Source organism: Corylus avellana, chromosome ca8, assembly GCF_901000735.1.
Source record: "Corylus avellana chromosome ca8, CavTom2PMs-1.0".
Taxonomy (NCBI): Eukaryota; Viridiplantae; Streptophyta; class Magnoliopsida; order Fagales; family Betulaceae; genus Corylus; species Corylus avellana.
The window spans coordinates 1,088,672-1,113,352 of NC_081548.1; the positions used below are offsets into that span (position 1 = coordinate 1,088,672).

Here is a 24,681-nt window from a genome sequence, read left to right on the forward strand (position 1 = left end):
GGGATTCGGCGCTGTTTCAACTGTGGAAGAGAGAGGGGCGAGAAATCAGACAGAGCGCAGGGGGGGGGGAGAGACAAATCGCAAATGACGCGTGTGGGGGGGAACACTGTTGGGGACGCTGGACTGGGAAAAATGGACGCTGGTGGGAACGCGTGTGAGGCCTCTGCAATGTTGGAATGGAGAAGGGCAAAATGGGAAAATGGCCTGTTTTTTAACACCAAAACGTCGGCGTTTGACCCAGACACTGAACAGTGTCTGGGTCAAGCCCGTTCCCAAACAAGGCCTGAATTAGACTTATCACTGAGAGCAGCAGCCTCATGAAACAGCCAATGCTTCTCCAACTCTGATCTTACCAAAACTATTCTTGTTAGCATCTTTCAAAGATCTTGTAAAGCTTCTCTAATGAAGCTACCTCGTAGAAGGCAAGGGGATATACATCATTTCACACCCAGACCATCCCAACATTCTTGAACAAAAAAAAAAAAGATCTTAATGTTTGTCAACTGAGAAGGAAGCTGACAAAGGATGAGGCTTCCCCCCCAGCACTCATGCACCTTGATAACTTCCAGCCCAGGTCATAGCTCAAGATGCTTCTTCCTTTTAGTTATTCCCGAGTTTTTTTGTTTTTTCGTCTTATATATTGAAAAACTACTGTAGTCAATAAGATGCTCCTTAATGGAATAAAAATTACCCGGACAAGGGTTCCATTTGAAGCCATAGAAGTAGTTGGCTTGAAAAAGAGTCTGATGGATGGAAACAAGACGTGCTGGATTGACCATTCACGCTGGGCCCATGCAGTCTCTGCCTCCGAAAGTAGTTCGTGCTCGATCTCATTCTCCATTAGGATGCCATCCCCTGGAAATGCCACAAAGCAGTCTAAGGTAGGAGGCCAAAGGAGAAGAAAAGAAAGGACTAATAACAATGATAAGTTGAACAAGGAGGGGGGAAGGTTGCACACAAAGTTTTTCAATTTTGACTGGACTAATGTGTGTGTGGACACTTGAACTGAAAAAATGAACCAAATTATAACGAGGGCGACATTTCATTTAGTTGCTAGATGTCCGATATTTTTTTCATCCATGTTTCTGATATGTTTACCATTGATAAAAAGCTTGATTTTCAGGCATGCAACTCAATCATGATATCATGGTTCCTAGGCAATTCTGGTCAATGGTTTTCAAGGAACAAGAAAAGCCAATATGTGACGTAATGGAATATGAGATACCATGAAAGCTCAGCAGCGAACAGCCATACCTATGTCATCAGAGGCTTTTTCTTCATCTTCAAGATTCCTGAGAGGTTTTCTTTTTTTGTAGAACTGCAAACCATCACCTGATGGATTGGGTAACATAGGAGGATGCATAGCATAGAAGTTTCCAAGAGCAGCTGAAACTGATTGGAAGCAATTTTTTTCATCCTCCCAGTCAACCTAAGACAATAATAAACCACAGTTCACAAGAAATAAGGAACATATCTCATCCAAGGAAAAAGGAATGCCAGCACTGATATTGAGACTCCTCATGGTTCACCCATCAGTGTCTTCACAATTGAATAAAGAGATCACACCATGTGATTATGTGAATTTCAGCTCTCATGATCTAATACAGGCATAAGATATGTGATCTCTCATACTTGACATCAGACTTGGATACAGTGGAAGTAGACCCCCATTTGTTCATAGCCGCATATTATAATCTATCTGACCAAGATGCATTCCAGCCCCAAATGATCACCATAATAGAACACAAGGAAAAATATTTTAAATATTGATAAAGTATAAAAGTAGCATAGATGTGGCTGTATGCATCTGTATGAGTGTACATGTGTGTTGATACATTTTTCAAAGTATGTGGGTACTGAGGGAACATTCTTTTCAGAGCAGAAACTGACAATGTCTTTCAGATCAATAATCATCATCCAAAAGATCAAGATTGTACAGAAGGGAAAGAAATAAGCATAGAAGAACAAGTTATTACAAACTTTGGAACCTACATCATTGCCCAAACAAAGGGTGAATTCCGGGAGGCGATCAATGTCAGGAGTGTACTGGTCAAGTACCACTGGAAGTCTAGACAAATTCCCATGTTTATCAATATGAATGCAGAAATACTCCTCTAACATTTCCATCTTTTGCTTGAGCAACTCGATCGGTATTCATCAGGAGAAGCATCAAAAAACAATGTTCGCTAAAAAATTAATCAAATGTGGGTTATGAAACGAGAAATGTGCTTCCCGAAATCCTTTACAAATCTATGCTAAAAATACTCTACTCACATTCATGATGGATAATGAGAATCATCAGAGTCGAAACTACAAAACTGGTAATAAACACAAAACTCACACGGTTAAAGTAGGGAAAAGAAGCTAAAAGTGGAGAGAGAAAGAAGAAGCTAGGAAGAGAGAAGGCAAGGGAAGAGAAAGGGGGAAGAAGAAGAAGAAACTAAGAGAACAGGAAGAGTGAAGAAAAGGGGGGGAAGGGGGGAGAGAAGAATCAATTATTCAGTTTTTTTTATTCCATCAGTCTGCCTCAATCAGAGTTAAGCATGCTTAAATAAACTCGCCACTAAACCCTAATACAACGCCATTTATTAACTTGCTAACATAATCTAGGGCAACACTCATTTATTGAATTACAAAAACACTCTTTACTCTTAATACATAAATAAAATATACAATTAAATACTAATAACCTAGAACCTAAATAAAATTAGGTGGACCGATATTTCATGCTTCGTCTCTTGCATCACTCAAACTCTATTATAATGTCTCAAAGTATTTCAAAAGAAACTCAAGATGTCAAGAAATCAAATTAAATCATTTAAGGTCGATTATTGAAGTACAAGGAGAAGAGTATTCTGCAAATTGAAAGGGTTACTCCTTCCTTTCGCTTATGTTTACTCAATCTGGAAGAGGGCTTACAACCTCCAAATATTCTTACTCTATGATTAAGTAATACTCAATAGACACTGTAGACCTGATATATGTATACCCAAAGTTGTGAATGCTAAGATTTAATGCTGCTGTATAATGTGCGTGTCTGTAGATGAACACTTGGAATATGAACATGCATTGACCCCTTCCAGCAGTCTCGTGTTACCAAAAACAGCTTAAAATAACAGCAGAAATCAGAAAGAAAAAGAAAATTCTTATGCCGACTGATGCAACACCTTCATATACATTTAAACAAAAAAAAAAAAAAAAGGTAATAAGAAAATTCAGTTGGAAAAGAAAAATCCTCGTGTACAAGGCAGTTTACAAAATGTTCACCTAAAAATTACTACGTAAGTTTAAAATCCAATAAAATCTACAAAAGAAGGAAAAGGAATTCCATTAAAAGCAAGTATCTACACTGTAATTTAAAAAGAGAAACATATAATGAACATAAGATATATGAGATCAATCCAAAGGAAGAGCCTAACTTACTTCTGTAATTTTTTCTATTTGGTCATTATTCTCATGGCCTTCTGGATCTAAATTTTCTTCTTTCAATGCCAACATAAGCAACTCAGACAGTGGAGCCGGCTCACTTAATTGTATAGCATTAAAATGGGAAAACCGGCGCAGAACTTGCTGGTACATGAGCTCTTTGCTGTGAGTTCATTAAAACAGAAAAACAGACAATCAAGTAAGTCATATAACAGGTCAAAAATTCCGGGAGGCATGAGAATCATATATCTAGCACCTACTAAATCCAAGACCAATGAACCATATTGAAAAAAAAACAAAAGTCCTCCCACCAATCTTAAAACTAATTACAGCAAACCATAACCCTAACCACAATCGCGGCACCTGCATGCCATAGTTTTGATGTGCTACCACTAAAAGCTGGTTTACAAAGTATTCCTATGTTTTTTTTTTTCAGTTGGGGGTTGGCAAAGAGGAGAGATTAGGGAAAAAAGGAATAAAACCGGAGAAAGGAGGGGGGAAAAGAAAAAGATAAAGGCACTTTTAAAAGCCCACTATCTTGTAGCTCATCAACTGGAGTTGTATTCAAACTTGGAAGCTTTGTTAAATGAAAATTAAACCTTCATAATTGAAAAATTAATTTAAAAAATTACAATGCTGGATCTTGGTAAGAAATCTATCATGATTCATATGTATATATGGTTTTCTGGATAGTTAACCTTTAGATTATGTGGAATTTCAAGAAAAATACAAGAGTTATTACCAGACACAACATCCAGCAGACCTGTAAAAACATATCTCAGTATGTTTCTTACCAAATGCTTTACTTATCAAAAAAAAAAAAAAAAAACATATCTCAGTATGAACCAGCAGCTAGATCTACCTGACTCAAGGAAAAGCTCGTATGTCTAACAGTCAAAAAAATGTGTAAAAATCTCACCAGAATGATAATTGCAATCGATTTCTTTAATAAGCTTCTGAACGCTTGTAATATCTGCAGTCTCCTTCAGGATTCTTCTTTATCTAACGGAGGACCTACAATTGGAATTTTTATTTTCCTCAATGAGAATGTAAGTTACCAACCACGCACTTGCAGCATATTAACATTATTTTAAATAAAATGTCAAGAGACAAATAAATACGGTAAGACACTCCAACCTCCCATCTATGAATTTTATTGAAAATACATGGATCTCCCTCGCGGGGACGTAACCCGTGTACATTATTATACTTAGGGGCACCTTTACGCTTTTAATGATAGTTGTCGATTACTTATTTAAAAAAATTATTATTCGTCTGATTAAATAGTACTACATTATTATTATACTTTTTTATAAGTAAATCTATCTCATTAAATAGCACAAAGGGGCGCAACCAAAATACATAATGAGTATATAAGAGAGATCTCCTATAATAGAGGAAAAAAAAAAAAAAAGAACATAAGTCTAAATTTTTTGTAAAACTAGGAAAGTGAGGACTAATATACGCCGTCATGCATCCATGCATAGAGGGACTTGAACATAACGGATTTTACTTCTACCATCAAAATCTCGGAATCTTCAAAGTGCCTCGCATTACGCTCTCTCCAAATGCACCGCATTAAGCACAACGGGGAGTCATCCTCTGAGCTTCTAAAATGTTACGGCTTCCCACCTAACCTCTCCAATTAACCTGTTACTCTATTACCTTCCTAGGCATAACTCACTCTACACCAAAAAGACAACATTGAAACCCGTAAGTCTCTTGCCACCTCACAATAAAGAAGAAGTTGATCTATGGACTTTCCACTCCTCTTGCACATACAATACTAGCATACCACTATAAAGCTCCTCTTCCTCAAATTATTCAAAGTTAAGATCCTTCCTAAAGCCAATGTCCAAACAAAGAGTGCCACTCTCAAAGGAACTTTACCTCACCAAATACTCTTCCAATAAAATAGGGAGCCAACATGAAGGGATAGTGCATGATAAAAGGATCTTACTTCAAACTTGAAAGAAGGAGATGAAGCTTCTTCCGTTGGGATAAGTCATGGGTGTTGTGTTAAACACCTCTTTTTTTGTGACATGGCAACTTCAGCTTCTTATTTTTTATGAGCTAGCTATGAGTTTCTTAACAATGTGATGTGCCGGTTTTTTTGGCTTATGTGGTAGTAAAGTGAGATGGCAATGACAGCTTGTGCATTATCGTGTCAAAGGGGTGAGACATGGTAGACGAAAAAGTTAAAAAGTTGGATAGAAATCAGACAAACGAATTGTTGAAGCACATCACGTGTTATTCACAACAACACATGTCAAACACAATTCTACTTCTTTAAGAGACTTTGATAAGAGTCTTAAGATATAGAGTTCTTAGATGTATAGTTATCTAGAGTTCTATTGTAAACAAGCTAGTATAGTGCTCTTAAGTTGAGTTGTAAATCAAACTACATATGTAACCTCTATATATATCAATAGATTCACACAAGAGAACGTGCGGTTGAAACCTATTACAATGTATTTGTAGTGCTCTCATAGGGATCTATTTGAAATTGAGACAAAACCTAAGAACCTGATTACTGAAATTGGAAGCCTAGGGACTAAAATTGATTTTTCCCTTAATGTAAAGCAAAAGCTTATAAACCAAAAATGGACCCTACCTCACAGCATCCAAACTAGGATTCTTTTGAAGTGGTCCACGAGGCTTAGGTTGCAAGTAGGCATGTAACCTTCCAGCAGGATCAGATGAATCTGTTCTAACCATTTTACGCACCGGAACTTTTTGTGATTTTGATCCTATCAATTACATTATGAGGCACTTCAAAAATGAGGGAACTCCCAAAATGTGAGCAACTATGAGTAATAGAATATACTAGGAATATGAAGGCAACTAAGGACAAGCAACACAATCAAAAGGAGAACACCTTCACCATACCAGATTGTGAGGGGCTGAAAGTAGAATCCTTATCCTGAGCAATTTTATCATATGGAGATGGTTCTACTTTCTGCCACACCATGAGACAAAAGATGCCAAAGAATACAAGTTATCAAGCTACAAATATGGTGAAATTGAATGACCACGTGCTTAGTCAAACTAAATGATTTTGGAATACTAATCAAGTGATTAAATTCATCATATCCTATTAGCTTAGAATTTTGGGAAAAGTGACAATTGTCATGATATTAGACCAGGTGATCTTAAGTTCAAACCTGTCTCCACTCTCCCATTTAAAGTTCAAAATAATACACCCTACTCATTAAAAGTTTGGGGTTTGTTGCGTAAGGGGTTGTTAGAATCTTGACTAAATGATTAAAGTCATTGTCAATGGCAATTTATCAATGAAAAATCAAAGGACACATGCAGCTTAGATCAAAGTGTCTTCCACAGAAAAGTCCAGGGGAGCATACAAACAGATTGGTTTAGTGCGTACACTACAACTCTCAAATTCTAGTGGCGGCTCCGTAATTTGGATCATTCATATGGAAAATGAGATTTTGTCAAGCCTGATTCTCATGACATTAAATGCAATCAACCTTATATTACTTAAATGGGCAATTATTGGCTTTGGTAACAGCTACATGTTTACATGATCAAATGAAACTTTAGGGTTACCCTGTCTAACTAAGTTGATAGGAGCATCCTTTGTTGATGAAAATGGTGTCCCAGGTCAAAGAAGCACAGGACCTCTTCACATTCTAGACAAGGTTTTGGGATATAATCTTTCTTCATTAGAAGTTTTGGAGTTTCATGTGGTTTTGCACAGTTTTTTAATACTATTATTTAAGTGGCTCTAAATGATCCAAAGAAGTACGAACAGCTTCTTTCCATTTGTGAAAGGATTAATTTCTCTTAACTATTTAATCGAGTTCCTTTAAGGATTTAAAATGTGGAATGGTTAGGGGAGAAGTGCCAAACTAAATTATGTAATCTAATCACTATAAGACAACTATTGTAAATGTTTTAAAATGATTCTAGAATCTAATTGAATCGACAGAAGAGATCTTCGCGGAATTGAAACATCAGAAATTGAGCACAATTTATCAAAAGAAATGGACTGCTTATTTGTGCTATACTACTAATACTTGTATTCGCTACGCTATTCTGCCCTAGCCCGACTGAGGGAGAATTATGGGGCATGTGTGTATATACATACATATATAATGCTGATTCAAGCAAGCATACTATGCTGAATTACCTCACCATTAAATTAAAAATTACTAAAAAGCAAATATAAACCTGGTTAATTGAAAATTACACCATTAGAACCCACCCTCAAAAGAGGAAAAAAATAATAATAAAAAAAATGGGAAACTTTAGAAAACCCCCCTGAACTTCCAGCGATTTTGACAAAGCCCCCCTGAATTTCCAAAACTCTTACTTAAGCCCCCTAAACTTTGGTTTCCTCTCACTTTGGACCATTTTAACGTTAAAGTCAAACAATTTGACTTTTTATACCTATTTTACCCTCCCCAAAACTACATCGTTTTGTGTCCTAAAATTACAACACCTACCCAGCCCAAAACGACGTCGTTTTAGGCATTAATTTTTTTTTTTTTTTTGAAAAAAGCAAAATAAATAAATATAAAAAAAAAGAAAAAAAAAAAAAAAAGAAATTGAGATTGGTAGACCACTCTGCAGCTGATCTAAAGGGTGGTTTGAGCCACCCATGGCTAAAGGGGGGGTGAAGCATTTAAAAAAGAAAAAAAAGAGGGATCAGAGGGGGGTGCTTTGGGGTGTCGGACCCACTAAGGGGCTGGGGTGGTTTTGACTACCACCCATGCCGAGCCATTGTAAAATTGGCGAGAAACCTGAAATTAGCCCGATACCAAATCCACCCCAACCCAGTTTTTTTTTTGACCTTTTTTTTTGGGGTGGCTTGGGACCACCCCATGGCCAAGTGGAAGCCGCCCAGGACCAGCCGGGGTGGCTGAGCCACCCTGATTTCTTTTTCTTTTTTTTTTTAAATTTATTTTTTTATTTTTTATTTTTTAATATTATGCTCAAAACGACATCGTTTTGGGTTGGGTGGTGATGTAGTTTTGAAGCTCAAAACGGTGTAGTTTAATTTGGAGTAAAACCAACGTAGTTTTGTTTAAGTCCAAAACGATGTAGTTTTAGTTGAGGGTAAAATGGGTATAAAAAATTAAAATGGTCCAAAGTGAGAGAAAATCAAAGTTCAAGAGGCCTAAGTGAGAGTTTTAAAAATTCATGGGGGGTTTGTCATAATCGCTGGAAGTTCAAGGGGGCTTTCTGAAGTTTCCCCTAAAAAAAAATAACAAAAACATGCCCGACATAGAAAAGGAACCTTTGCTATTTCCAGATTTCAAAAAATATCTCCCAAAATACCTCAAAAAAACGTTTACCATGCAGCAATTTAGGGATGAAATTTCAACCAAACCTCAGCGCGCAAGAGAAGTTTGAGTATTTTTATATTTTACAAAAAGAATAACCTCACTGAAATTCTATTTTAACTCTTTTCAAGGTGGGCATAGGAGGCAACAATCTACAATATATACATGGTTCAAAGAAGCAGATATTTTTCTTATCAAATACTTTAAGGCATCTAGTTTGGAGTTTGGTGACCAAGCTTGCTGGGAAGTACCTGTTCCTGAAATGTCCGTGCCTCATTGGAGTTTCAATAATAACTTCCTGATTTAAAAGGCTTACCTGCATTTCAACACATAGAATCCATCAATATAGAATTCTAACAATGTTGACAAAGACTAATATTCTCCACTGATTTTTTTTCTGTAAGGAACAACAACAACAACAACAAAAAAAAAAAAAAAAAAGCAAGCACAACTGAATATGTTCTGCTTTTTCACTTCATAAATCAGAAGGCACTCTTGCATGTTTCGATACATGGCATACATAGTGAAATTGAGGCAGATGGACCAACACCAAGTAGAATGTGTACGTGTATACAAAATGACTCAGAAATCTAACCAAGTATGAAGTATACAGAATGGCGCATCCCAAATACTGCTATGCTTCCACTGCATCTCCTACTGTTTTATTTTTATTTTTTGATGAGTAAGTTTTTTTACCACATGGGAAAGGGGAAATGGAGATTCGAATTAGTGACCAACCACATGATTCTAAAAATATAAATAACAGAAAAGAAAAAAAAAACAAATAATTTCTTAAGTGTGCTACCATTACAACATGGGTGTATTTCATCTCTGTTTTAAAACATAAAACTTTCCAGCCTGCACCCTTGAGAGAAATTGCTGGTGGGCTTTTTTTTTTTTTTTTTTTTTTTATAATTTTATTTCCTTTCTTCTCCCCCCTAGGAAAAGTCATGACCTTCTTTCAATTCTAGGTTTTTATTAAAAACGGGATACTTTGGAGGATTGGTAATGGAGCTAAGGTGCGTATTTGGGGAGAGAAGTGGATCCCGTGCCCAAGTACTTATATGATTCAATCTCCACCACATGGGTTAGCGGCTGATGCCAGGGTTAATGAGTTGGTGGATACCGATTTGCATTGCTGGAACTCACCCCTTTTAGAAACTATTTTCACATCTGATGTGCACAAGATCATAAAAACAATTCCCATCAGTCTCACCAGTCAACCTGACTTACAAATCTGGAGGAGAACCCGTAATGGGATTTTTTCGGTTAGGAGCGCATACCATTTGGTTAAGGAGATGGAAGACATCCAGCAACCTGGTGGATCCTCACAACCAAGTGATAGTATAATTTGGAGTGGAATATGGAATTTGCAAATCTCAAATGCGGGGAAAAATTTTATGTGGAGAGCATGCCATAATCTTTTACCAACAAAGGAAAATTTATTGCGAAGAAAGGTGGTGAGTGATCTGATGTGCCCTATATGTAAGTTGGAAGTCGAAACCACTTTTTCACATTTTATGGGGATGTCCATCTGCGTCTGATGTTTAGGGAGTTAGTAGTAGGGTATTCCAAAAGAGCATTTTTTCTGGTCCAGGATTTCTACAAGTTGCTGAGGGGGTTTTTCAAACTTTTGGTGGGGATGAGTTTTGTGTCTTTGCAGAAACTGCCAAGAGAATTTGGTTCAGACGGAATGCATGGATCCATGATGGTGTCTTTCTACATCCTAATGCTATTGTGAAAGAAGCGACGGATTCGCTTGAAGAATTTCATAGTACAAATCGAGATGCAGCTGATTGTTCATCAAGGATAGACCGACGGAAGCAATGGGCTAAACCCATGAATGGTTGGTGCAAGTTGAATTGTGATGCATCGATAAATATGAGGGAGGGAAGAATGGGATTTGGTATGATTGTGAGAGACAGTAGAGGTGTGGTGATTGTAGCAAGAAGTTTATCAAAGATGGGCTCATTGGAGTCGGCTGCAGCGGAGACTATGGCCCTCTACTTTAGTGTCAAACTTTGTGTTGAATATGGAATACAACAGATCATTGTTGAGGGTGATGCCAAACAGGTGATAGATGCGGTACAAGCTTCAGGTGAAAATTCTAGTATTTTTGGTCAACAAGTGGGAGATGTTTTAGTTGTCTTAAATTCTTTTGCTAGTTGGAAGGCTTGTCATGTGAATAGAGAGGCGAATAGGGCAGCCCATGAGTTGGCCAGATTGGCTATTTTACAAGTCATGGATACTACTTGGCAGGAGGATTTGCCTTCATGTATCAGTGATATTGTTTTGTCAGAGCATTTGCTCTGTCAATGATCCATTTATAATATGTCTACAACTTATTCAAAATGTTTTTATCTATAAAAAATAAAAAAATAAAAAAAAATAAAAAAAAGACATAAAAAATCCTGGAAACATGTACCTCTCTCTTTGTTGGGTGCACATTGACATCAACATGTTCATGTGGCAATACAACAGATACATATATACGAAGGGTTTTGATGCTTTAGGCAAGGTTGCAGCATAAACAATTTCAATAGCTCTCTTCAAAGCAGTGCATTCTACCAATGTATCTGAATAAAGAGGGGAGAGGGAAAAAGATAAAAGAAAAAGTGAGAGTTCTTATATAATTTCTATACTCTACCAACACTAAAGTATACTGAAAAACTAAAAAGAACAGAGTTTGGGAACTCTTAATAGAAGATTGAATAAATACAAAATAACATGGTTCCCAGTCAATTTTCTCACGCAAATAAGAGCGAGAGAGAGAGAGAGAGAGAGAGAGAGAGAGCAATATCTAGATCTTTCAAACTTTGCCATCCATAAAAGCATATTTCATTTGCAGATACTTATTCTTTGCTGTTCCAAAGGGAATTATATTAAGAAAATAACAGTGCTAAAAGATTGAGCAAACAGAAGCAGGAATACTAGGGAAAAAATGCCACTGTTACCGCTAGGAGACTGATTAAGCAATAACACAACCATTAAAGATGATGTTTGTATGGGGCAACAAGGACAGATCATCAATGATGCAAAGTCTCTGATGAATTGCGGAATTCAATGGAAAATTGGGTGTTAAAATCCAATCTTCCAGTGAATAAAGATCAATCTCATATTCGATAGTAGTTGTAACTTGTAAAAGCCAACTTATAAGTGTGAAAAAAATGTACTAAAAAATGAGAGTAAATGTATCATTTTTTTTTTCTTTCTGTATAATCTTGAAATTGTACTAATTACTTAGCAAGTCATTAAATATTTGTTGGCCACCTCAAAATTTGGTAGGCGCCCAAAGGAGCTGAGACTTGTGTCAATAATTGGGATAACATGGATAACTTCTGCTATCAATGGACAATTACTCAATCTCAAATTAAATTAATAGTATTTATTCTATTGTTTTTAAAAATAAAAAATAAAAATAAAAATTGGTATATTTAATGGTGCATATAAAGTAAATATTAATCAATATTTTAAAAAAATTAAATAATATTGAAACATGTTTTCATTTAAAATATAAAGAATCTATTCGCATCAACCGACCCTTGGCTCAAAAATATAATTGACTTGGCACGTCTTTCTTAAAGTTGTTTGACGTACATCACGGATTTTTCGCCTCAAACCATGGTTCAAAGATATGCAATTTTATATTTTAATCTTAGTACTAATCAACTTACCAAGTCTTTATTAATATTGTTTGGCCTCCTAAACTTTTGTTGGCATTGAGAGGAAAAAGAAAGACTTGTTTCAATAATTGCAGCCATAACTTATCCCTAACATTTTTCAAAAAAAAAAAAAAAAAGTCCATGTACTTCCTCAAATTACTATAAAAAATTGTTAATGTCCCCCCTAATACCGAAATACCCTTAATAAAATTAAAATAAAAAACAAAATGAAAAAGGGAGTGAATTTAAAAATAAATAAATAAATAAAAATTGTTATACTTCATGAGAGCAAAAGGTAGTTTCCCCTAATTTAAAATATGATTAAAATAATGAATGTTGGTAAATGATAGTTTTCCTTTCGTTCCTTTTTTTTTTTTTTTCCCCTTCTTTCTCCCCCACTACTCACGCTTATGTTTTTTTTTTTTTTTTTTTGTAAAGTCCACTTAACCCTCTCAAACTACCACTCCATTAACAATTTACCTTCCAAACTATCAAAACAATGACAATGTACCCCCAATTTTTACAAAATGACAAAATTACCCTTACTAAAATAAAAACAAAAATACTAAAATTTAATATTTTTTCAAAAATTTAAGGGTATTTTTGTCTTATTGAAAATTCTTTAGGGGCAATTTTGTCATTTTGCTTGCATTGGGGTACATTGTCATTGTTTTTGTAGTTTTGAGGGTAAATTATCACAATTGATAGTTTGATGGGTAAATTGTCATTGAAGTAGTAGTTTGAGGGAATTAAATGGACTTTACCTTTTTTATTTATTTATTTTTCTTCTATTTTTCTCTTACTTTCCCACTCCACTAACTTTTCCACACACATTTTTCTCTCATTTTGTTTTTCCACCACTCCACTAACTTTTCCACTCACATTTTTCTCTCATTTTGTTTTTCCACCACTCTACTAGCTAACTTTTCCACTCACATTTTTCTCTATTTTGCTGTATCTTTATTCTCCTACACCCTCATCTTCATCAATCTTTCCACCTTCTTTCTATATTTTATTTATATTATTTTTCCCATGTGGCCATCACCTCAATACCACTCATGCTTATTTTGTTTTTACTTATCTTCATGGGTCCAGAAGATAGCAGTAAAAGCATTTAGCTCGAGGACTTAAAAACAAAAACATTTTTGGTCATTTTACATACGTTTCTACTTATCGAGAATTCGACTTACTTTCTTTCTCACAAGTTTATAAAAAAACAACTCAGGTGAAGTCATTGATGCTATAGGCCAAGGAAACTAGAGACAAGCAACATCTAGAAGAGGAAAGGAATAAAGTTTTAAGTTTATTTAATGTGTTGTAATATTATTATGAAACGATATTATGGAATAGTTTTGTTAATAGAATTATTATAACCTCGTGACAAATGGGTAATATCTCCTTATTTAAAAAAGTCATAATATTCCTAATTCTATGTTGTTGCTAAAACCCTTTCAAGGCATTTCCGTTTATTCATGAAGAATATTTAACGGCTACTATGATCTGGAACTCCACTAACATAAACGTTGCAGTAGAAGTCTACGATAGTTCAAATGGCGATAAAAAAGAATATACATGAGGATTAGTATAAATCATCAGGGACGATGATGAGGTTCCACTATTCCTACCTATTATTTTTTATTTAGAAAAAAAAAATTTGAGAATTTTTAAAAGAGAAAAATGCAAAATCAGTCATTGAGATTTACTTGACTTGCAATTAATTTCATGTGGTATTAAAATAAACTCAAAGATTCCTAAAGTATTACCAAAAAAACAATTTAGCCCCTACTATCAAGTTCCGTTTACTGACTTAACAGATTTTAATAGCGTAAAACATTAGAGGCAATAAAATTGTGATATTTATCCTATTTAGATCTGTGTGACACTAATGGAATCTGTTAAATTAGTTGATGAAATTTAATTATAGAGACTAAATTATTTTTTTAGCATACATCAAGGACCTTTAAGTTCATTTAGATACCATGAGAATCTAATTGTAAATTAAGTAAACGACAATGTCTAATTTTATATTTTTCCTTTTTTAAAATATGACATGTAAACTTTTGTTACAATTTCAGGAAGAAAAAAAAAATTATCACATCACAACTTTAACTTATTGAGAGTTTTTCAATCATTACATTGGATAGATCCAGAGTCTCAACAATTTGGTGCCTAAATTTCTAATAATCTGGACAATAAATGTGAGTTTTTTTGGGATAATATGAAGTTGGATTTTGACTTCTTCCTCTTTTTTTTTTTTTTCTAAAAAAAAAGGTAGGCCAGTAAATCAATTGTAACTATCTTACTTAGACATTATCACAATAACACCTACTCACTGGAAGCCGTACAAGAGGAGTCTAGACGGTGAGAACCGAATGCGCTCTCTTAAGTCCGATTAAGCTATACTCAATTAACTTAAACCCACCAAAACATAAAAAAAACAAAAAAACAAAAAAACAAAAATAGCTAATACTAATTACGCTACGTGGGATGCGGAGAATCATATTAATAATTCCCTCATCCTTATCCTTTCATTTTGCATTATTGCACCTAAAACTTGATTCACGCTGCAGCAGGCTCATGAGTGTTTCCGCCCACTTTCTCCTTTTCTTTTTTCTTTTTCTCCTCTCTTCAATTTTGGCGTGGAAAATAATACTAGGCGAACTGTTCAATAGCAGAGTAGTCTAAGGAGAGATAAATGAAAAGAAAATGAATTGTACGAACTTTGACCCATAAAATCTATGAAGCATCAAAATTAGCACCAAACTGAAATCTATTCCCAGAAATGGCCAGCCTGAAATCCCTTCTGGCTTCAATATTTCTCTCGGTTTTGTCATGTTGGTGTCTTGGAAATGCTCAGAACACAAACACCATCAAACCTGGTGATGATGAGGTTGCTTACGGGTATTTGGCTTCAACTAAAGGGAAATTTCATTTAGGCTTTAACCAGATTTTTGTGGATCGGCAAGTTTTACATTTAGCAATATTTTACGCGACAGGTCCACAAAACAAATGGGTATGGGTTGCTAACAGAGACAAACCTATACTATATGGCAAGCCTTATAATCTCACGATGGACGCAGACGGCCTATTGAAGATTTTGCATGGTGGAGGGAGCCCAATTCTATTGAATGCTAATGCAGCAGCACCAAACTCCATCGCTACTCTAGAAAACGATGGCTACTTCATAGTGAGAGAGTTGGATTCTGATGGATCTACCAAGAGAGTCTTGTGGCAAAGCTTTGATTATCCAACAGACACACTTCTTCCTGGTATGAAACTGGGCATGAACTTTAAAACACAGCGTAAATGGAGGCTTACTTCATGGTTAACGGACAAAATCACTGCCCCCGGAGCCTTGTCTATTGAATGGGAACCTACAGCAAATAGGACAGGGCAGCTGGTCGTGAGACACCGAGGAGATATGTATTGGGTTGGGACAGAATATAATCTGACATTCTGAATATTGGCGGTGTCAAACAATTTGACAAAGTGTCTAATGAGAATGAGAGTTATCTAAGTTTTTCTACAGGTGAGCGTGATTCGTGGTGGGCATTGATCTCAGACGGGCAACTTCAAGATTTCGGAGAGAAGATTTTAATGAAAAGTGGTATGTGTTTTGGTTATTCCTCTGATGGCGGGTGTGTGGAGCAAAATGTACCCAATTGCAGAAATAGCAATCAAACGTTCGAGAAAAGAAATGGTTACTTTGTTCCACTCTCAGCTCATCATGTGGATTACAATTCAAGCATTAGTATTGGTGATTGTTGGGCTCGATGCAGGAGCAATTGTTCCTGCGTTGGTTTTAAGTCGCTAGAAAGTAATGGAACTGGATGCATATTCTACAATGGTCAATTTGAAGAAGATGGCAAACAAGACCAATTATATGTTCTAATTGAAAATGGTATGCCACTCACCTCCCCCACCCCTGCAGAGAAGAGATGGTGGATATGGATCATAATAGCAACAGTGGCTGCTTTAGTTGTAATCTTGGGATTCTTATGCTTTTTGTGGAGGAAAAAACTCCATGGTAAGAATCTTTTTTAGCTACTAAATATTAAATCAATTAATTTATAAACTCCAGATAAACATTGAGTTTAATTATGAATATTTTGTGCAGCAGGGGAGCAGGAAAGCAATGAGGATTCTGTATTACTTGAATTGACGAATTCAAACATATTTGGAGACGCAAATGAGATTAACAATGATAGGAAGAAAGGTCATGATTTGAAAGTATTCAGCTTTGCGTCCATTGTGGCTGCGACAGACAACTTTTCTACAGAAAATAAACTTGGATAAGGTGGTTTTGGTCCCGTATATAAGGTAAGGCATATATTGTTACGGGTCTATGACCCGGTAATAGTATATTAGAATTATTATTAAATAAGGTAATTATGTATTATTATTCTTATTAGGAAAATATGAGCCTTGCTCATAAAGCAATATCTCTAGTAGAAAATAAAGAGACTTGCTCATAAAACAATATCTCTGGTAGGAAATATGAGATTTGTCTCTCATTAAAATTATATTTTCCATTTATATGTATTTCTATTTCTGCCATGTAATAGTCTATATAAACCTAAGAGTGATCAATAAAATATATGAGAAGTTTTAATATTCAACTCTAGTAGTTGTTTTAGGAGGTTTAGGGTTCCTCGAACTACCCTAAAATTAGGAGGCTCAGGATTCCTCGAATTATCCTACCACAAATCTATCGTTCTTGTTGATTATTCATCCCTTGTTACGGAGGCCCGTAACAACTTGGTATCAGAGCCAACTATGTCTAACAGAAGTTTCGAAGAAAGTTTGGCAGAATTTCGCCGCCTTATCAAGGAGTGGAGGGATGAAATTGCTGCCCGTCAAGAGCAACAATTAATATCGCTCTCGTCGCCACCAGAAAATCCATCAAATAAACAACCAACAAATGAAATCACAGCCCCACCACCGATGGCCACAACACCGTCCAAGACCCACCAAACATCCATAGAACCACCAAAATTCTTACAAAAAACCACCATGTCACTGCCGGCAATCCAAACACATAAAACCCAATCAGAAAAACACACCATCGGTCCCCAAACAACCACATCCAGGCCAAACCCCGCCGCTAGCCCTACCATATATCAATTGTCTCTAATCAAACCACCACAGACCCGGCCACTCCACCAGGAAGAGCCACCAGATACTGCTACTGTTCAACAAAATCGTCGGCAGCACTGCAAAACCAGTCCACTGATCAAACTGCCCTGCCAATGTCACCAAACAGCACACCGGCGTCCAACCAAACCGCCGACATGCCAACGGCATCGTTTCACTGACAATCTCCGAAGAGGCGCTCTCAACCCGCGCCCTCATCCCCACCATGTTGATTGGTCTGCACTAGGCCTTTACGCCCCTGGGTTTCGATCTTGTTCCCATGGTGTGAGAGACCCACAACTAACGAAATTCGTTTTTTGGCTCTCTTGTGTTTGGATCGGAAATAAGAGAAAGAAGCATGTCTTCTTTGGATTCAGAAAAAGACGAAAAAAAAAAAAAAAAAAAATGTATCTGAGATGGCCTTTTAAAGTTGATGGGCAAAAGAAAGTTGATGGAGGCTTCCACTGTCGCTGTAAAATCCAATTTGCAACAATTGCAAGCCTATTTTGTCTCCTTCCAGAAATAACATTTCCACGTCAGCATGCCATTAGTGAAAGAATTTTTAGGACCTTGAGGACAAGGTCCAATTTAAGGGGAATGGAGTGTTACGGGTCTATGACCCGGTAATAGTATATTAGAATTATTATTAAATAAGGTAATTATGTATTATTATTCTTATTAGGAAAATATGAGCCTTGCTCATAAAGCAATATCTCTAGTAGAAAATAAAGAGACTTGCTCATAAAACAATATCTCTGGTAGGAAATATGAGATTTGTCTCTCATTAAAATTATATTTTCCATTTATATGTATTTCTATTTCTGCCATGTAATAGTCTATATAAACCTAAGAGTGATCAATAAAATATATGAGAAGTTTTAATATTCAACTCTAGTAGTTGTTTTAGGAGGTTTAGGGTTCCTCGAACTACCCTAAAATTAGGAGGCTCAGGATTCCTCGAATTATCCTACCACAAATCTATCGTTCTTGTTGATTATTCATCCCTTGTTACGAAGGCCCGTAACATATATATATATATATATATATATATATATATATATATATATATATATATATATATAGCTCCTATTGCACTTTTGTTAACATGTTTAAAGCTCTTCCTTATATCACTAATTCAGGGAAAATTGCCTAAGGGCAAAGAAATAGCTGTGAAGAGACTTTTTAGTAGTTCTGGACAAGGATTAGTAGAGTTCAAGAATGAGCTTATACTCATTGCCAAACTCTAGCACATGAATCTTGTTAGACTTCTGGGTTGTTGTGTTAACAGAGACGAAAAGATGTTGATCTATGAGTATATGCCCAACAAAAGCTTGGACTTTTTCCTCTTTGGTTCGTCATGCTTTATCTTTTTCTTTGGTTCGATCACATTACTTTCACTTTAGTTGTATCTCAAGGATGAACTAACTATCTATACAAAACTTTATAGATCCAAAGAAAAGAGAGCTTTTGGATTGGAAGCGACGTTACAACATCATTGAAGGCATTGCTCAAGGAATTCTTTATTTGCATAAATACTCTAGACTAAGGATTATTCATAGAGATTTGAAAGCTAGTAACATCTTACTTGAAGATGATATGAATCCCAAAATATCGGATTTTGGCATGGCCAGGGTTTTTGGGCAAAACGATGCTGAAGCTAATATCGTGAGAGTAGTTGGAACATAGTAAGTAGACATGCACTTGTTATGTCCCTAGCTAATTTATCCTCAAAATCTAAAATATTTCTTACATTATTGGTTGTAGTGGATATATGTCACCAGAGTATGCCATGGAAGGAAATTTTTCAGAGAAGTTAGACATATACAGTTTTGGAGTTCTAATGTTGGAGATTATCAGTGGCACAAAAAATAGTTGCATTTATCATCCTGAACACCCCATAAACTTAGCAAGATATGTAAGTATGCTACATCTCTTTCTTTTTTTTCTTTTTTTTTTTGAGCTACATCTCATATTTATCTTATTTGCTTTGTACTTGTTGACACTATCATGCTTGGGTTCTATATGTTCAAATTGAACTAGAGAATAAATTGTGGGACATGGATTGGTTGCAGGCTTGGAAATTATGGAGAGAAAATAGAACTTTGGAGCTAATGGATTCGACTCTGGTTGAATCCTATTATGCCCTTCAGATTATGAGATACATTCATGTGGGTCTCTTATGCGTACAAGAGTTAGCAACGGATAGGCCAACCATGTCTGATGTTATCTCTATGCTTACCAATGAAACTATGTCACTTCCTACTCCCAAACAAATAGCATTTTCTACTCAAACAAATTTGATAGAGACAAATTTACCTAGTCGTTCAACGGCAAGTATAACCATTTCAGAGATGGATCCCCGGTAAAGATGGAGACCTCAACATATAGATAAATTGATGCAGAATGAGACAATGATAAATTGGTCCTTTAGTTTTATTTATGTTATTAATTTTATTAGTAATTCAATAATGGGCTTAGCCCAAAATTTTAAGTTATTTATAAATAATGAACTTGACCCAAAGTCAGTCACATTAGGGTTGTGTGGTTAGAGTTTAGTCTCCTAGACTATTTAAGCATAATGTTTTATTGTAATATACAGATTATGATGAATGAAAAATTAGCTGCTTTCTTTGAGATGTGATTTCTCTTTTTTTTTTTTGGTGAGACTTTTGCCAACACCAGTAAAACTATGGTTCAATTACATTCTCTTCATTATTACAATGAGACTCTGAATTAACGTAACTTAAGATTTATCTTTTGTTTTCTTCGCTTTCTATTTTTTTTCCTTCCTACGTCATAAATATAAGGTTAAAGACACGTTTTTCTGTGTTCTGATAGTGCTTGTAATGTGCTAAGATATTATATTGTTTTTGTGATTTCCCCACGAAAATAGAAGGGCAGAAATGCTCGTACAAAGACTTTGATTAAAACTTGATAAAGTTGGCATGAATTGTACTTAGGGCTGCAAACGAGCCGGCCGGCTCGTGAGCCCGCTCGATACCCGCCCGGTTAAACCCGACTCAAAATCGAACTCAATACTGTTCAACCTAACTCGTTACTTTACAACTTCGCTCCATTAGCAAATAACACATACCTAGCTTGCCCGACTAAACTCGATCAACGGGGGCTCGTGAACTCTACCCGTTTAAGGCTCGACTCGCCCGATTAGCCCGACTCATTTGGGACTTGTGAGCTCGACCTAGATAACGATTGAATATATACATATATAGGTTAATTAATATTTATATCTATAGTATCATACTTCATACTTCATTATCATATTTATATCTATTTAATTGTAATAATTTAATATATTAATTATTACATCTATGATATATCATATATGAATCAATATGATTTGAAATTATTACATATTTAATGTATTGATGTATAATATATTAATTATAAATTTCAAATTTAATATGTAACGACAGACTTACAGTAATGTAACTATGTTTATGAACTAGTTAATAGCTAAAATTACCCATTCTAGATTATTTTGATTATTTGAATTTTTGAAATTTGAGACATTTGAATCATAGCCATCCGATTTAATTTGATTTAATCAGAGCCGCTGAATTTGATAAATGGCATACAACTGTTTAATATTTACTTTCTTTTCTTTTCTTTATGTTTTGTAATTTGTATGACTTTCATTACTAAATTATAATTAAACATTTTATTTTCATAATGGCCATGGGTCAGTTATTTTATTTATAAATTATAACATTTTATTGTCTTCTTAAGCGAGAGGGAGAGAACCAGAGTATCATACTTGTTGGGTCATGGGTCAACCCATTCAAATTTTCAACAGTCTTTAGGCCCAATTTGATAAAGCCCAAGACTCGGACCTGAAACTCATATGTCCGAGACTCCTATCCGAGACCTTGTAATCCGAGACCGTCAAATCCGAGACTTTTATGCCGAGACCCTAAAGTCCGAGACTAACTCAGGACATAGAGGTCTCGATGAAGGGAATGGCTCCGATATCCTAAAAGATACTGTTGTTAACAAATAAGTGGTTTCGTTATTTATTAAGGTATCGTATTTACTTATAATCCGAATCTTCTATATACATCAGTGAAGATACAACAGATGAGATCTGAGATCACAAGGGCAACCGAATTCTGCTCGGATGCGCTAACCTAACACAGTCTGTGAGCTATGACTCTGATCCTTGATCACGAGACACCAAAATCACGGAACAACTAACAAACATGATCTCTCATTCAAATGTTTGTTCAGCTGATATCAAGGGATAAGATTCCTGAATGCACGGGAAATCAAATCCTCTCCCTGCCTATAAATACAAGTCCTATTATCAAAGCAAAGGTAATCACAACTCTCATTATCTAAGCTCTATAGTTGTTGACAATATCCTTTTTCTTTCTCATCCTGACTTAGGCATCGGAGTGTTCCCGCCGGCTCACCCCCAGTCACTTCGATCATTCTTTTTCATTGTGCAGCCAAATAGTTCGTGTGTTGGTCAACTCAAGCTTGGCAGGCATGTTACGTCATCATTGGGAAAACTGTGCATCAACAGTTTGGCGCCGTCTGTGGGAACGTTGATTTTCATCAGTTCTCTATTAATCCAAAATGGTGACTACCCGTTCCACTGCCGCAGCCTCCAATATACCACCACCATCCGATCTAGCCAAATTCATGAAACAGATGTCTGAATCCATGAAGGTTCTGAAAAAGCAAAATGAAGACCTGGCTGTAAGGCTCACAGCCGCTGAAGGCCGTAATAGCCAGAAGGACCAAGAGCGAGCAAGAAGGCGTGAAGAACGGCACGAGAAGGAAAGGCGAAGGGAAAAGCGCGAAAGGAAGCGAACTGCAGGTTCACATCGCGATGAGGAAGCAAGCTCAGTCCAAGCTAGCCATCATACTACTGTCCAGAATGAGGAACATCGTGAGCAGCAGAACCCAGAGAGGTCTCAGCATACTAGGCCTCGAAGGGAGCAATTTCAAGGGCGAAATGAGACCCAGATGAGTGCTGACATGAAAGATTTAAAGAAGAAATACGAAAAACTAACTCGCAAGCTAGCTAAAAAGGATAGAAAAACTCCCGCTGCGGGGTTTATGGATAACACCGACCTACCTTTCACTGATCGAGTGTTAAGTTTCCCTTTGCCTGAAAACTTCAAGATGCCTCGCGTCAAGGAGTTTAACGGCAGTGGCGACCCTTCTGAACATATGGAAAGTGTCCGTGTTCACTTTTCCCTTCATAGGTTTCCGGATGAAATAGCATGCAGAACCCTTCCTCTCACTTTGGAAGGAGTTGCTCAGGACTGGTTTGCCAGATTGCCTGCCAAGTCAATAGATAGTTTCAAAGAACTTGGAAGTCTCTTTTTGAGCCAATTCCTGGCTACCAAGAAGAGGAGGAAGCATTCGGCTTGCTTACTGTCATTGCGTCAAGGGAAGGAAGAGAGCCTAAAAGATTTCATGCATAGGTTCAATAAAGAAAAGTGTTAGTGGATAACCCGGGGGATCAAACGGTACTATCTGCATTATGGCATGGAGTCAGGCCAAACGGGCCTCTAATGGCCGAAGTATCAAAGAGTTCGACAGAAATAACTCTTCCCGAGTTTATCGCCAAGACAGAGGAGTATATTAATCAGGAGGAAATGATTAAAGCTCTCACGAAAGGTCAGGAGGAAGAAGACCGGGAGAAGGAAGACGCCAAAGAGAAAGAAGACCCTAAAAAGGAGTCACCTATAGCATCTGCTCCAAAAGAATAAAGGTTTCAGAAGAGAGTAGTAAAGAAGACTGTACCATCAGTCCCAAAAATAGAACCCCGGTGGTGTGAAGATCGAAGATTCACACCTTTGAATACCAGGGTCAACGAAGTGTTTATGGAAATCAGAAGAGACCCAGCTTTCAGGTGGCCAAGTAAGTTGTGGGATGATCCGAGGAAGCGAGATCGGACGAAGTTCTGCGAGTACATAATGATCACGGGCATTTGATGGAAGACTGTATAACCTTGCGACAGGAAATCGAAACTTTCATTAGAAATGGAAGGCTGGTAAGATTCCTAGCAGGAGAAAGGAACCGAGACGCGGTACACCAGCAGCCTCTCCTATTGGATGCAAACCGAGCTGAAGGAGGACGAGAGCCGAGACGTGATCGGGATGATGGTCCTAGAAAAGATCTGAGACCACCTCGGGATCAAGGAGTGGTAGGCGAAATCCACACCATCGCTCGAGGAGTAGCTGGTGGAGGACAGTCTAATTCATCCAGGAAAGCCCACGCTAGGAAGACACTAGCTGAGGATAGTCCAACCGATTGGTCTTATTTCACTACCTATAATGGCAGGGACGGCACCTAAGCAGAAAACTGTGATGATAGATTTCCTGGTTATTGACCGACCAGGTGCCTACAATGCCATTATCGGTAGACCTGCTTTGAATAAGTTGAAGGCTGTAACTTCAACATACCATTTGATGATGAAGTTCCCGATGGAAGAAGGGGTCGGAGAAGTAAAAGGGGATCAGACCCAAGCGAGAAGATGTTACAATACGTCTCTCAAGAGGGTCTTGGATCCGACTCCTATTGTGATTGGTATGGTAGGTGGTAATAACAAGAAGGACCCAAAAGGAGAGCCAGCTGAAGCTTTGGAGGATGTGGTAGTAAGTGGAGACAAGACTTTGAAGATTGGGACATAGCTCAGTCCCAAAATCCGAGACGACCTCATTATCTTTCTAAGAAGGAATTTAGAAGTTTTTGCATAGACTCATGAAGACATGCCAGGAATTGATCCTGAAGACATCCTTCACCAGCTAAATGTGAATCTAAGTGTGAAACCAGTAAAGCAAAAAAGAAGAAAGTTCGCCCCTGAACGGAATGTGGCCATAGCAGAAGAAGTGGAGAAGCTTCTCAAGGCTCGTTTCATCGAAGAAGTATATTATCCTGATTGGTTGGCTAATGTAGTATTGGTCAAAAAGTCTAATGGGAAGTGGAGGATGTGCGTGGATTTCACTGACCTCAATAAAGCCTGCCCAAAAGACAGTTTTCCATTACCTCGCATTGATACATTGGTGGACTCAACAACTGGATATGGATTACTCAGCTTCATGGACGCCTTCTCTGGTTACAACAGATATACATGCATCCAGAAGACCGTGAGAAAACTACATTTATAACTGACCGAGGCT

The 24,681-nt window shown here is 36.8% G+C and overlaps 1 protein-coding gene and 1 pseudogene across 1 annotated transcript in view; one reads left to right on the forward strand and one right to left on the reverse strand.

The window, feature by feature from the left end:
• The window catches only part of LOC132189695 (DNA mismatch repair protein MLH1-like), a 28,952-nt gene extending 19,940 nt beyond the window's left edge, over nucleotides 1–9,012 (reverse strand). Inside the window, exon 1 of the mRNA XM_059604462.1 lies at nucleotides 8,984–9,012. The gene's annotated coding sequence lies outside the window, so the exon portion shown is untranslated. The remainder of the gene's footprint in view (nucleotides 1–8,983) is intronic.
• A 6,164-nt stretch (nucleotides 9,013–15,176) lies between these two features.
• Nucleotides 15,177–19,893, forward strand: LOC132189690 (G-type lectin S-receptor-like serine/threonine-protein kinase CES101; annotated as a pseudogene).
• The last annotated feature ends 4,788 nt before the right edge of the window (nucleotides 19,894–24,681 follow it).